This window comes from Procambarus clarkii, chromosome 6, assembly GCF_040958095.1.
Source record: "Procambarus clarkii isolate CNS0578487 chromosome 6, FALCON_Pclarkii_2.0, whole genome shotgun sequence".
Taxonomy (NCBI): domain Eukaryota; kingdom Metazoa; phylum Arthropoda; class Malacostraca; order Decapoda; family Cambaridae; genus Procambarus; species Procambarus clarkii.
This window is the reverse complement of record NC_091155.1, coordinates 23,628,196-23,641,299: the sequence shown is the minus strand read 5'-3', so window position 1 is coordinate 23,641,299 and position 13,104 is coordinate 23,628,196.

Sequence of the window (13,104 nt, the reverse complement as noted above, 5' to 3'; positions counted from 1 at the left end):
TAGATCAGTGTACAATTTGGAGAAGCAGGCCGGAGTGACAAGGGGCTCCAGCGGATAAGGGAGTACCTAAGCAATAGAAGACAACTAGTTACTGTGAGAGGATGAGATCTCAGATTGGCAAAATGTCACCAGCGGAGTTCCACAGGGTTCAGTACTCTGACCTATTCTGTTTCTTAATACGGAAATTATGCAGATGAAAAGGTCACAATAACATGGCTGAAAAAATGTTGACCAAACCACACACTAGAACATGAAGAGACGACGACGTTTCGGTCCGTCCTGGACCGTTATCAAGTTGATTGATACACATTTACCCACCCACACCTCCCGCCAACCTTCCATGTCAATTAAGGCAGGTTGGACTGGAGATTGGACTTATGGCCCAGTCCATTTGATACGTAAGTGGATGTTTTTTGTGGCGTTATAACAGCTTTATTCTGACGGCCCCGGGGACCGTGAAAGCTACTTGGTAATTACTATTTTTTTTACCACACTATATCTGGCTTTTCCACGCATCGCGTCACTCATTAACACAAGATTACAACCTGGTTTGGGAACTAGTTATTTTATTTTATGTGTATTAATTACTGGACTAGTTTCCAATTGGTTTCAGTTTAGTTTTCTTGGTATAACTTACAAATCATTGGCCGAGAGAGAGAGAGACAGGGGGTGGGGGAGGGGGACTTTAATTATATTGTATGTAAGGTTTCTGTTCTAAGATAATATATCGAGCAGTTTGTTGGGTAGGCCTGTAATGCTGGGTAGGCCTGTAATGCTGGGTAGGCCTGTAATGCTGGGTAGGCCTGTAATGCTGGGTAAGCATGTAACTTGGGGCAGGTTTGTAATGGTGTACCGTTGACCTTCTGTGTTCCTTGCAAAGTCATTGCACATAGCTTAATTTTATTATACATAATTTTCTTAATTGTATTAATAACTGGATTACCTGGAGTGTTGTTAATAATGATTCATATTAATAATATTACAGACACGTACATATGTTGCACATTTGAGGAGCCTAGTAGCCTGGTGGATAGCGCGCAGGACTCGTAATTCTGTGGCGTGGGTTCGATTCCCGCACCAGGCAGAAACAAATGGGCAAAGTTTCTTTCACCCTGAATGCCCCCTATTACCTAGCAGTAAATAGGTACCTGTGAGTTAGTCAGCTGTCACGGGCTACTTCCTGGTGTGTGTGTGTGTGTGGTGTGAAAAAAAAGTAGTTAGTAAACAGTTGATTGACAGTTGAGAGGCGAGCCGAAAGAGCAAAGCTCAACCCCCGCAAACACAAGTAGGTGAATACAAGTTTCTTAGAAACATAATACACTCGGATACATGAAGAGTCTCAAGATATTCAAACTTTCATGATGATTGTTTGAACATAAGATTTATACAATTATAAAAATATTAACCAATTTAAAAATATCATTCTTGGTGGAAAATAACTACGTTTCCATTCATACATTAAATAGCACCATAACCAGCTAATACTATTCAAAATATTATAGACTTATAAATACACATAAAATTCATATATACAGAACACAAAGACTTCTTTATTTTTTTGGTTCAGTTCTTATATTCCGCTTTGTAATCTTTCCGTCCTGACATCCAGTATTGTTTGTTATTTTTATTTGCCATGAGACACATTTGGGAAGACTTCTTTATGAAGGCTGCCGACGCTTAATTTACAACTGTGACACTGTATCATGTGTCACAGCTGTATCATGTGTCACAGCTGTAAATTAAGAGTACTGAGCCTTCGGATATCTTCAAGACGTCTTCCTTAAGATAGCTGAGGCAAGGGTAGAAGCAAAGTTTGAGGGGGGAATAATAGCCATTTTCTGTACTTTTAGAGGCATAATTAATTAGAAAAAAAATAACACTTTACCCACGAATCAAAAATGTTGACAATATGTTATGTTTCCTAATTTTTTTGTAGTGGATGATAATATAAAAGTTGTTTTATCAGTATTAAGTGTGAATAATCTAAACATATTGTATTGTATGCTAAAGTTATTCCAAAAATCTAAGGAAGTTTTTTGTAATTAGATAAATGTAGTCATTTGTAAAAGTTGTAATTTCTGAATGTTTACAACAGTCGAAGCCATATATATAAGTCGAAGCCTTCAAGAGGAAACTAGATTTATTCCTTCAAGGAGTGCCGGACCAACCGTGTTGTGGTGGGTATGTGGGCCTGCGGGCCGCTCCAAGCAACAGCCTAGTGGACCAAACTCTCACAAATCAAGCCGGGCCTCGGGCCGGGCTTGGGGAGTAGAAGAACTCCCAGAACCCCATCAACCAGGTATCAACCAGGTATATACTTGACACACTTGAACAATTAGGAAATTGTTAAAGACTGCTGCATTCTCCATTACTCAGTAAATCGATTTTTTTTCCTTATCTAATAATTGATCAATATTGACTATGAAGCCCACGGAAGATAGAGGATAGCGTTGCAGGCGAGGAGTCACAATAACGTGGCTGAAGTATGTTGACCAGACCACACACTAGAAGGTGGAGAGACGACGACGTTTCGGTCCGTCCTGGACCATTCTCAAGTCATTGTCCATTCTCACAATCGACTTGAGAATGGGTCCAGGACGGACCGAAACGTCGTCGTCCCTTCACCTTCTAGTGTGTGGTCTGGTCACCAGGGTAGTGTTGACCGTGTGGCCGGGCACCATATTTCATCCCTTCAGATATTGTGACCATTAATGACCTCACTGTCGCCGCTTACTGTCCTCCCGAGCTGGCTGTTTGCTGTTTTATCTCCGTAATTTAGACGGGTGTTACGAGGCGTCGATCTCAGGTGTCTTTGTGTTTAACGACGGCACAGAAGCTTTGGCCTTTTTTAAAAGGAAGCATTGTGACCTGATTGTGGTTTAACGTACGTAATGCTCGGATTAATTGTATTAGCACTCCCAGTGTGTGTTTGTGTGTGTGTGTGTACTCACCTAATTCTCAATTAGTTGTGTTTGCGGGGGTTGAGCTCTGGCTCTTTGGTCCCGCCTCTCAATCGTCAATCAACAGGTGTACAGATTCCTGAGCCTATTGGGCTCTTATCATATCTACACTTGAAACTGTGTATGGAGTCAGCCTCCACCACATCACTTCCTAATGCATTCCATTTGTCAACAACTCTGACACTAAAAAAGTTTTTTCTAATATCTCTGTGGCTGTGTGTGTGTGTGTGTGTAGACTTTGAAAGGGTAAAGGTATAAAACATAGTCAGTTTCGGCTATTTCGACTCCTAGCGATTATAAGAATTAAGAGGAAGCATTGGAAAGTTACACGGAGGGTCCAGGATGGTCACGTAGGCACCAGCTGATCCACCAGCTTATCACGTCAGCACAGCGCCCTGACAGATGGATGTCAAGATGTGAAAAAAAAACTGCTGGCTTGTGTGTGTGGGTTTACTCTTTATCACGTAGTCTGATCATAGTTTTTTTTATACCACGCTGGTAGATTGTGCTCTCTCTCTCTCTTTTGCTTACATTCAATTCACATTGAAAAGTCTTTACTCTTTCATTTTCATTTATTTATAATGTTTACACGAAATTACTGTACAGTAATTTGTACAGTAATAATAATAGGTCATTATATTAGCATACTCCTTAGGTCATCATAATAGCATACTCAATATTTATAATTATTTGGGGTATAGTCTAGATTTTGGTTACGATTTAAAAGCTGTGTTTGTCAATGGTTCATAAAATTCATTCCAGTTATGGCTGGAATAAAGGGATGTTTCCAGCCATAGAAAAAACTTGTAGGTTATAATTAGTATTGTGAGGCTTAATGTTGGCATAAAACATAAATCAGATTCAGGAACTTAATTCAAATCATTATAATGGCTGGACTAAACAGGGCTACAGCATTTGTAAACTTAATCTTGTGGTTTAGTCATAAAGTGACATTTAGCATATAACATGAAAGGGTATACATAAAGCATACATATGTATACATAAACATTGATTGACAAAGTTTCGTTTGCCATCAGAGCGATAAGACAGGTAACACAATGTATATAAGACATAATTTACACATGATGTTATGTATACATTTTCCCAACAAAGTACATAGGTACTCCCTAACCGGTACTTCCCTACAGTACGACATTTGTTGCTAGTATGTACTAAAAAAAAGACGTAGTTGCTGATACGTCTACTCCCGTCAAGTCTACAGATACCACAAACTCTCTCTTGCGGGCGATGAGTCACAATAACGTGGCTAAAGTATGTTGACCAGACCACACACTTTTAGAAGGTGAAGGGACGACGACGTTTCGGTCCGTCCTGGACTATTCTCAAGTCGATTGTGACTTGAGAATGGTCCAGGACGGACCGAAACGTCGTCGTCCCTTCACCATCTAATGTGTGGGTCTGGTCAACAAACTCTCTCATTTTAAATTGAGAGTAATATTTTACTCCTGACGAGTGAGATTTTTACATTTTATTGATCACGGTCCTTCCACAGATGTGTTTGAAATTTGTTTGGATTACCTTAAGCGTGTGTTAAGGTCATTTTATCGGCAGTTGTATAAAATTTATATTTGCTTTCGTGTTTTGTTAATATTTAGTGTATTTTAATGGGCCTCTTACGTTATTCGGTGCTAATAACCTTGGTAAGGTACTAGTGAAATAATTTATCAGTCGCATATTCTCTAAATATTCTGAACATGTGAAGTAGCAAGTTGAACTATGAGGATAAAGCGCCAAGTCATTACGATTATACGACACTGGGAAGGGAACTATGAGGAGAAAGCGCCAATTAAGCCATTACAACTGTATGACACTGGGAAGGGGTCAGGATAAGGATGTGGGAAGGGGTCAGGATAAGGATGTGGGAAGGGGTCAGGATAAGGATGTGGGAAGGGGTCAGGATAAGGATGTGGGGTGGGCCAGGGGGGGGGGGAGGAGTGTGATCAATGTCGAATACATTGTTATTAATGACTCACTAATGACTGGCAAACTGAATGTTGTGACTGAATGAAGAGTTTTACACTGTGTTGTGTTGTGTTGTGTTCGTCTTTGAAGGATGAAGGATAGCTGAGTGGACAGCGCTTGGGATTCGTAGTCCTGAGCTTCGTGGGTTCGATCTCCGGTGGAGGCGGAAACAAATGCGCAGATTTTCTTTCATCCTGATGGCCCTGTTTGCCTAGCAGTAAATGGGTACCTGGGAGTTAGACAGCTGCTACGGGCTGCTTCCTGGGGGATGTGTAACAAAAAGGACGCCTGGTCGAGGACCGGGCCGCGGGGACGCTAAGCCCCGAAATCATCTCGAGATAACCTCAAGATAACGGTGCAAGAGTCGAGTGCCTGACCAGGCCCACACTTCACCTCCGCCTTATAAGTTAGACAATTATCCCAACTCTGTTACGGGCTCACCATAGCCCGTGCTACATGGACACTTCGTTCTGAGTAGCTAAATCTAAAACAACAACAACAACCCAACTCTGCTTTCCTCGTATCATTGTACTTAAACACTGCACATATCCCGTCAAGTTATTATTGTAGATGTCACTTATTACAGCTTTTTTTACGTTCATATATTTTAATGTTTACCTTTGGGTTGGCATTTTGTTGGCCCATAGCGTGGCTCGGCTGCTGCTGCTGCTGCTGCTGCTGCTGCTGCTGCTGCTGCTGCTTCTGCTGCTGCTGCTTCTGCTGCTGCTGCTTCTGCTGCTGCTGCTGCCGCCGCTGCTGCTTCTACCGCTGCTGCTGCTTCTGCTGCTGCTTCTGCTGCTGCTGCTGCTTCTGCTGCTGCTGCTGCTGCTGCTGCTTCTGCTGCTGCTGCTGCTGGCGTGCCCGCCCAGTTGCCGTGATTGTAACAAAACGAGTTTCTTAATTATATGTTAATTACGAGACCAGTGGCGGGGTAATAAGTTAGGAAGTGTGTGTGTGTGTGTGTATGTGTGTGTATGTGTGTGTGTGTGTGTGTGTGTGTGTGTGTGTGTGTGTGTGTGTGTGTGTGTGTGTGTGTGTGTGTGTGTGTGTATGTATGTATGTATGTAGATACAGTTTGGTGGTGCTCCCTAGCCTGTCCCCCCTCTCCCTCACAAGTCGAGCCTGGCCTCGGGCCGGGCTTGGGGAGTAGAAGAACTCCCAGAACCCCATCAACCAGGTATCAACCAGGTAACCACCCCGGCCTCATACCCACCCACTCCTCTATCCTCCAGCACCCACTCCTCTAACCTCCTGTTAACTGCTCCTTTTTTGCTGGTAAACATCTTGTTGGGGTTGTAGTTTTAGCAGGTTTTTCTCAGGAAGTGTGTGTGGCTTGATTCGGGACTGGTAGAGTGTGAGGGCACACTGTAAGGTGGTTAGGTTATGGCACAGGTGTTGGGTGAGGAGCACAGGTGTTGGGTGGCACACTTGTGGAGCCTGACACCCGCGCTGGCAAGAACATTACTCTTATTCGTCCTCATACACCTGCTTCTACTTCTTCCTCCCCTCTCTCTCTCTCTCTCTCTCTCTCTCTCTCTCTCTCTCTCTCTCTCTCTCTCTCTCTCTCTCTCTCTCTCTCTCTATCTCGCTTTTTACCTTTCTGTATCTATTGCCAGTTTTGTGTGTGTTAAGGCTTCTCATTGTCACCGGGCGCCTGGACCTCATCTCATTCCCCTCTTTTAAGCTGGGTTCTTAGTCCCCTCTCCGCCTGCTGTCTGTCCCCCCTTCCTCACCCTCTACAGCTGTTGCCCTTTCCCCTCTATACACCTGCCCATCCAGTTCCTCCCATTTCTAATGATTTCCTCCTACCTTGAGGTTACCTTGTGGTGTTTTCGGGGTTTAGCGACCCTGCGATTGGGTCGTCGACCAGGCCTCCTCCTTACTGGACTGGTCAACCAGGCTGTTCGACGCGGCTTACATACATATATACATACTGTATATATATATGTAACCAGACTAGTGTATTTTGAGATCATTAAATCAACGTTATAAGCGTTGAATTAACATTACTCTTGGATATTATGGTCAGGGAACACGGGCCGGCAGCTGTCATGACCTTGAGAAATATTTAGAAAACGTCCAAGCGAGAGAGACTATCAAAATGTGAACATTTATGCCTTGATGTGGCCCAACCTCTCGTCTCACCTAATGGGTTTACGGAATCGATCAATTGGCTTACAATGCGACGTATTTGTAAAAATTATCGCTCCCCTTAATGTTGACATTTTCTGTGCGTCGGGGCCTCGATATGTGAGTGGTTCATGCTATTCTGGTTATGTATAACGGTTATGTATAATGGTTATGTATAATGGTTATGTATAACGGAGTGTCAAATGGAGAAAACGGGCGGGATGTTATGGAATGTTGCCGTTTTTTTTCTATTTCTAAAACTACCCTAAAACTTTTTTCCCTAGAGCCATTGGTCTGTATTGTCTGTATTTCCCTAAAGCTATTTGTCTGTCTGTATTTCCCTAGAGCCATTTATATATTGCAAGAACAGACGAAACTGATCAATATATACTAGGAGAGAGAGTGTGTCGTATTGTCATGTCTTAAGGTCTATGTATGAACGTCTTGAATATCATTACCTCAGTAGATTTATTAATTGCACTTTCGTCATATTTATCATCTGTGGTAAACTGATCTTTGATATGTATCTTAGAATTTATATTGCATGTTTCCTTTAAAAGTTTTGTACTATTTACTTATTGTTTTATAATTATTCATCCTTAGTTTCAATCTTCTGGCCCAAACGGTGTGACAGATTATATATGTATACATAAACAGGTATAATGATGTGGGACACCAGACTACTGTGGCTAATTACTGTGGTGGGAAGGCTCTCTGTCACCCTCCCTCTTCCTTCCATCTCCCGTTCCTTCTTTTCCTTTCCACCCAATCTTGTGAGTGTTCCTCTCCCTTTCGTACAGTCTGCCTCTACCTATATTCAAAGGAATTATTAAAATTCTTTGTATTCATTACGCGACCCTGTAGGTCAAGCTTGGCCTCAGGCCCGGCTCGAGGAGTAGACGAACTCCCAGAACCCCTTCGAGCAGGTATCAAACAGGTATCAAACAAGTATCAAGCTGGTATCAAATAGGTATCAAGCAGGTATATTCATTGCACCATTTGTCCTCACTGCACCCCGCTATACTTAGTGTACCCCGAGTACTCATTTGGCTGTGAGTGTTCAGTATACCACCCTGTAATCATTACACCACTATACTAATTGTTGTATTAACACAGGTACTGAGGCATTTATGCAGCTTCCCTAAGGACACTTATTACACCCTGCGCTTACACATTGAATTCTGTGTTCTCATTACACCACATTACACGTATTGCACGGCGCGTACTCATTTAATTTCCTGTGGTTATTTCACTCTGCTTATTAAACGAAGCTGCTGGTTTCGTGAGATACACCAAGGGATACTTTTCGCGCTCGGAATGATATGACCGCCGAACCTTACCTAGTTTGGGGCAAGGTTCGGTCGTATGAGTTAAGGTAACTTTAGGCCACAAATGTTCAAAACAAGACATGTTTATTACAGCTCTTCGTTTGTAGTGTTCTTTTCACTGTTAATTTCTTAGATTGACGACACTTTCTTCAGGATTGCTTCGGTTCCCTCGTCTCCCGACCCTTGAGGTTATCTTGAGATGATTTTGGAACTTTAGTGTCCCCGCGGCCCGGTCCTCGACCAGACCTCCACGCCCAGGAAGCAGCCCGTGACAGCTGACTAACACCCAGGTACCTATTTTACTGCTAGGAAACAGGGGCATAGGGTGAAAGAAACTCTGCCCATTGTTTCTCGCCGGCGCCCGGGATCGAACCCGGGACCACAGGATCACAAGTCTAGCGTGCTGTCCGCTCGGCCGACCGGCTCCCTCCCTCCCGACCCTGGGGGATCTGGTCTTATGGATACTAACACAAGTTATCAGGTTGCGTAGGTTCCCAACTAATGTATTATTATCGAGAAGGTAATTTGGTTCAGCTGTATTTAAAGTTCGTGGCCTACAGTGAATTACAAATTCATGGACTGAAGTAGGTCACATATGTTGCTTCATAACTTGCTTCACAGGATCCAGAGGTATGCCACCAGACTAGTCCCAGAGCTGAGAGGTATGAATTACGAGGAAAGTCAACGGGAATTAAACCTCACGTCCCTGGAAGACAGAAGTATTAGTGGAGACATGATAACTACCTACAAAATTCTTCGTACATGGTGTGGGCCCCTGGCTCCTCTCACCATCTTGGTGTTGGCTCCATACATGGTATGGTATGGCCAATGGCCCTCACCATCTTTGCGTTGGCCTTTTTCCTCCCGCTCTCCACGGACTTAAGGTTGGCAAGTCCGACTAAATTCATTTGTATTTGTGTAGAAGCAAGTGTGGTCAACACTTGATCAACAGCTATTTGATCAACATTGTGCTACGGTGTTTCGGAGTATCAAGTGTGCTTGGTACACCTGGGCTTCACGTGGGAAAGTTTTCGACACATGTTACCTGGAGGAAGACACTTGGCCTGAAGCCTCGGCCAGCGTCACACTTGGGGCTGTAACATCTGCACTCGGATTCTAATCGAACTGGGAGTGTGAGCAGGTGAAGTGTGTTTACCTGTCTGCTAGAGCAAGTGTTTGGCAGCGGCGGTGGCGGCAGTGGTGTGGTGCCTCCCTCAACAGCCACACCTTCCTATGGTGGCAATAGTGTGACGCTTCCCCACTCCCATGCTGTCAGGTCCAGCAGCCACACCTTTTCACACAGGGGGACAGCATCAGGGTCCTCAACAAATCGTGCCTGATCAGCTAAACCTGTGGCGCCAATGTCGAACTACAAGCAACACATACCAACTGTCGGTGTGAGCAAATCTGTGACCAGGAGGCCTGGTCACAGATTATTCAGTGCGGTCGTTGATCTCAGCAACCGCTGTGAGGTAGACACAAGATAATGATGTCTACGCGGTCGACAGACCAGCAGCCTTCTTTGGTGTGAAAGTGGACCTCGGCATCACAACTTGTCGCCTTCTTGTCGTCTCAATTTACCCTCAATTAGGTGCTTAGTACAGACGTAGTAGAAGTGCCTAGTGTGCTATCTTACACCCTAGTGAATGATAACTTAAAGGAGCCGTTCTATCAATGCAGTGAAATTGAGAATGAAAACTCGTTTTGACTATTATAATTTTCGATCTAATACTTGCGTGTGTGTGTGTGATTCAGTAGTTAATTTCGGCGTAATTTTGTTATGCCACGTTTTGATGAAAATATTGTTCATCAGGATTCTGGAATGTGGACATTGGAACCAAATAGTTCAGTGTATGGATGTGTGAGGCGGAGTTTCACTACCTCACAAGATTGCTTCCACTACCTCAAGATAGCTTCCACTACCTTACAAGATAGCCTCCACCACCTCAAGATAGCCTCCACTACCTCAAGATAGCTGCCACTACCTCACAAGATAGCTTCCACTTTGCTGTCTTCTCGAAATCTAGCGTGTGTGCCCGCGCGCGCGTATTAAGTTAATACATCGTTCTTGTCGCTTATGGAAATTACTAGAAAACGATTTTCAAATCGCGTTTCTTAAAAATTAAATGTTAAGATGCTTCATGAAAGTAGAGGAAGAATATTGAAGATGGTGAACAGTGCAGTCATAGCCATGTCTCAGTACTGTAAGTACAGTGAAGCTTAGTTTATGTGGAAACTAGTAAGAGTCAAGCATAGTTGGTACGGTGAAGCGTGGTTGATATAGTGAAACGTGGCTGTACAGTGAAGTGTGCTTGGTATACAGCTGATTGTCAAGTACATAGGTGACTGCCAGTGGCAGTTTCACGGGCTCACCATAGCCCGTGCTACTTGGAACATTGTTTTGAGTAGCTGCATCTAAAACACCTACAGCACCCCGAGAGCTCCTGGAGGGTTGTACAGCACCCCGAGGGCTCCTGGAGGGTTGTACAGCACCCCGAGGGCTCCTGGAGGGTTGTACAGCACCCCGAGGGCTCCTGGAGGGTTGCACAGCACCCCGAGGGCTCCTGGAGGGTTGTACAGCACCCCGAGGGCTCCTGGAGGGTTGTACAGCACCCCGAGGGCTCCTGGAAGGTTGTACAGCACCTCGAGGGCTCCTGGAGGGTTGTACAGCACCCCGAGGGCTCCTGGAGGGTTGCACAGCACCCCGAGGGCTCCTGGAGGGTTGTACAGCACCCCGAGGGCTCCTGGAAGGTTGTACAGCACCCCGAGGGCTCCTGGAAGGTTGTACAGCACCCCGAGGGCTCCTGGAGGGTTGTACAGCACCCTGAGGGCTCCTGGAAGGTTGTACAGCACCCCGAGGGCTCCTGGAGGGTTGCACAGCACCCCGAGGGCTCCTGGAAGGTTGTACAGCACCCCGAGGGCTCCTGGAGGGTTGCACAGCACCCCGAGGGCTCCTGGAGGGTTGTACAGCACCCCGAGGGCTCCTGGAAGGTTGTACAGCACCCCGAGGGCTCCTGGAGGGTTGTACAGCACCCCGAGGGCTCCTGGCACAGCACCGCCGGAGCTCCACGTGTAGTACAACCATGAACAAGAAGCTCCTCAACGCCCACCCTCTCAAGAAGAAGGTAAGATCGTAAGTAGCAACAGCAGCAGTTGTAAGAGGATTGTAGCGTATCTGTGTTTATCGCTTTACGAGTACAGTCATGGTCTATTATGTCCCATTAGCAATCGTGCCAAATAGAGAGAGGGAGAGCCTCCCTGGACACGCAATACTGTGCCCTACAGACGACTCCAGTGAAACGAGCCCTTGAGGCTAATGTTGTTGAAGATTTAGCTACTAAGGACGAAGTGTCCATGTAGCACGGGCTATGGTGAGCCCCCGTTGAGGCTAATGTCGGCTTTGTTTATAGAGGCAGCCAGGATAGCGAGGTGTTGGGTGAGTGTGCGTGCGCGCCCTCTCAGGACACCTGTTGCCTCTGCTGGTGTTGGGTGACAACAACAACAATGTTGTTGTCGCTGATGCACGTGTTAGTGGTTCCAGAGACTAGCGGGCACGTGTTAGTGGTTCAAGTTCAAGTGCACGGCTCCTTGCATTTGGTTTATACCTGGAATCAACCAGGTATCAACCACGTGCAAGGAGCCGTGCACTACCCTGGCAACAGCGTGCACGTGCAAGGAGCCGTGCACTACCCTGGCAAGAGCGTGCGGTGATGTATGCCTTAATGCACTATCATTCTTGGTGTGGTTTGCATGCCGCGGGTGTGTGGCCGCGGCATCAATACCCCAGAAGGTGTCGCACGCACCGCCGTGCTTGCCCCTCGCGCGTATTAATTACGGCCTTTTGACGAAATATAGACATTATCCCATCGATCGACGAGCACGGAGCGGACATGTCGACGGGGGTGACTCCCTCCGAGCTGTGAACCACTGCCACCGCTGTGAACCACTGACACCGCTGTAAACCACGTGAGGTCGAGAGGTATTCTGTAACTGTGAACTTTTACCATTTTGTGAACAACTGTGAACTGTCATTTTCTTACTTTGTCACGTCTCGCCTTTCATTGCCATGAACGGTGCGCCAACTCCATCTTGAGGTTATCTTGAGATGATTTCGTGGGCTTAGCGTCCCCGCGGCCCGGTCCTCGACCAGGCCTCCTTTTTGTTAGGACTGATCGAGGATGGGTTGACAATTACAGATAATCGCTAACAGAACCTAAACACCTAACCTACGCCTAACTACACACAGCACTTTGATATATAATAATATTAATTGATATATAAGAATAAACTCTTAAATGCACAATACATCAAATTTGATGAATGCGTCTTGGGGGGGGGGGGCGGCCGCTGTTTATAACAATCCCTGGCCTGAGGACAGGTTGCATAAACAGTGGACATATGAACATTGGTCTTAATTGATGAGGACGGGGCCTGCATTGTACAGTTATCACTCACTCTTGATCACTTTTAATGTATTCGCATTATTCAGTTGTGAACCGTAAGGTTGGCTCGGTTACATGTTTTTATTCCCGGTGTGCATTTCTTCCCCAATTCTTGATTTAGCGGCCAGTACCGTAAAATATTTGTCGTGCAGTACTAGTAAATCTGTGTCGTTATGTATTAACATTACAAACTACAGCGTACATGACATAATGTGATATGTACATGAAGGAAACTGGACTGTTTTCTAAGAGAAGTTCCGG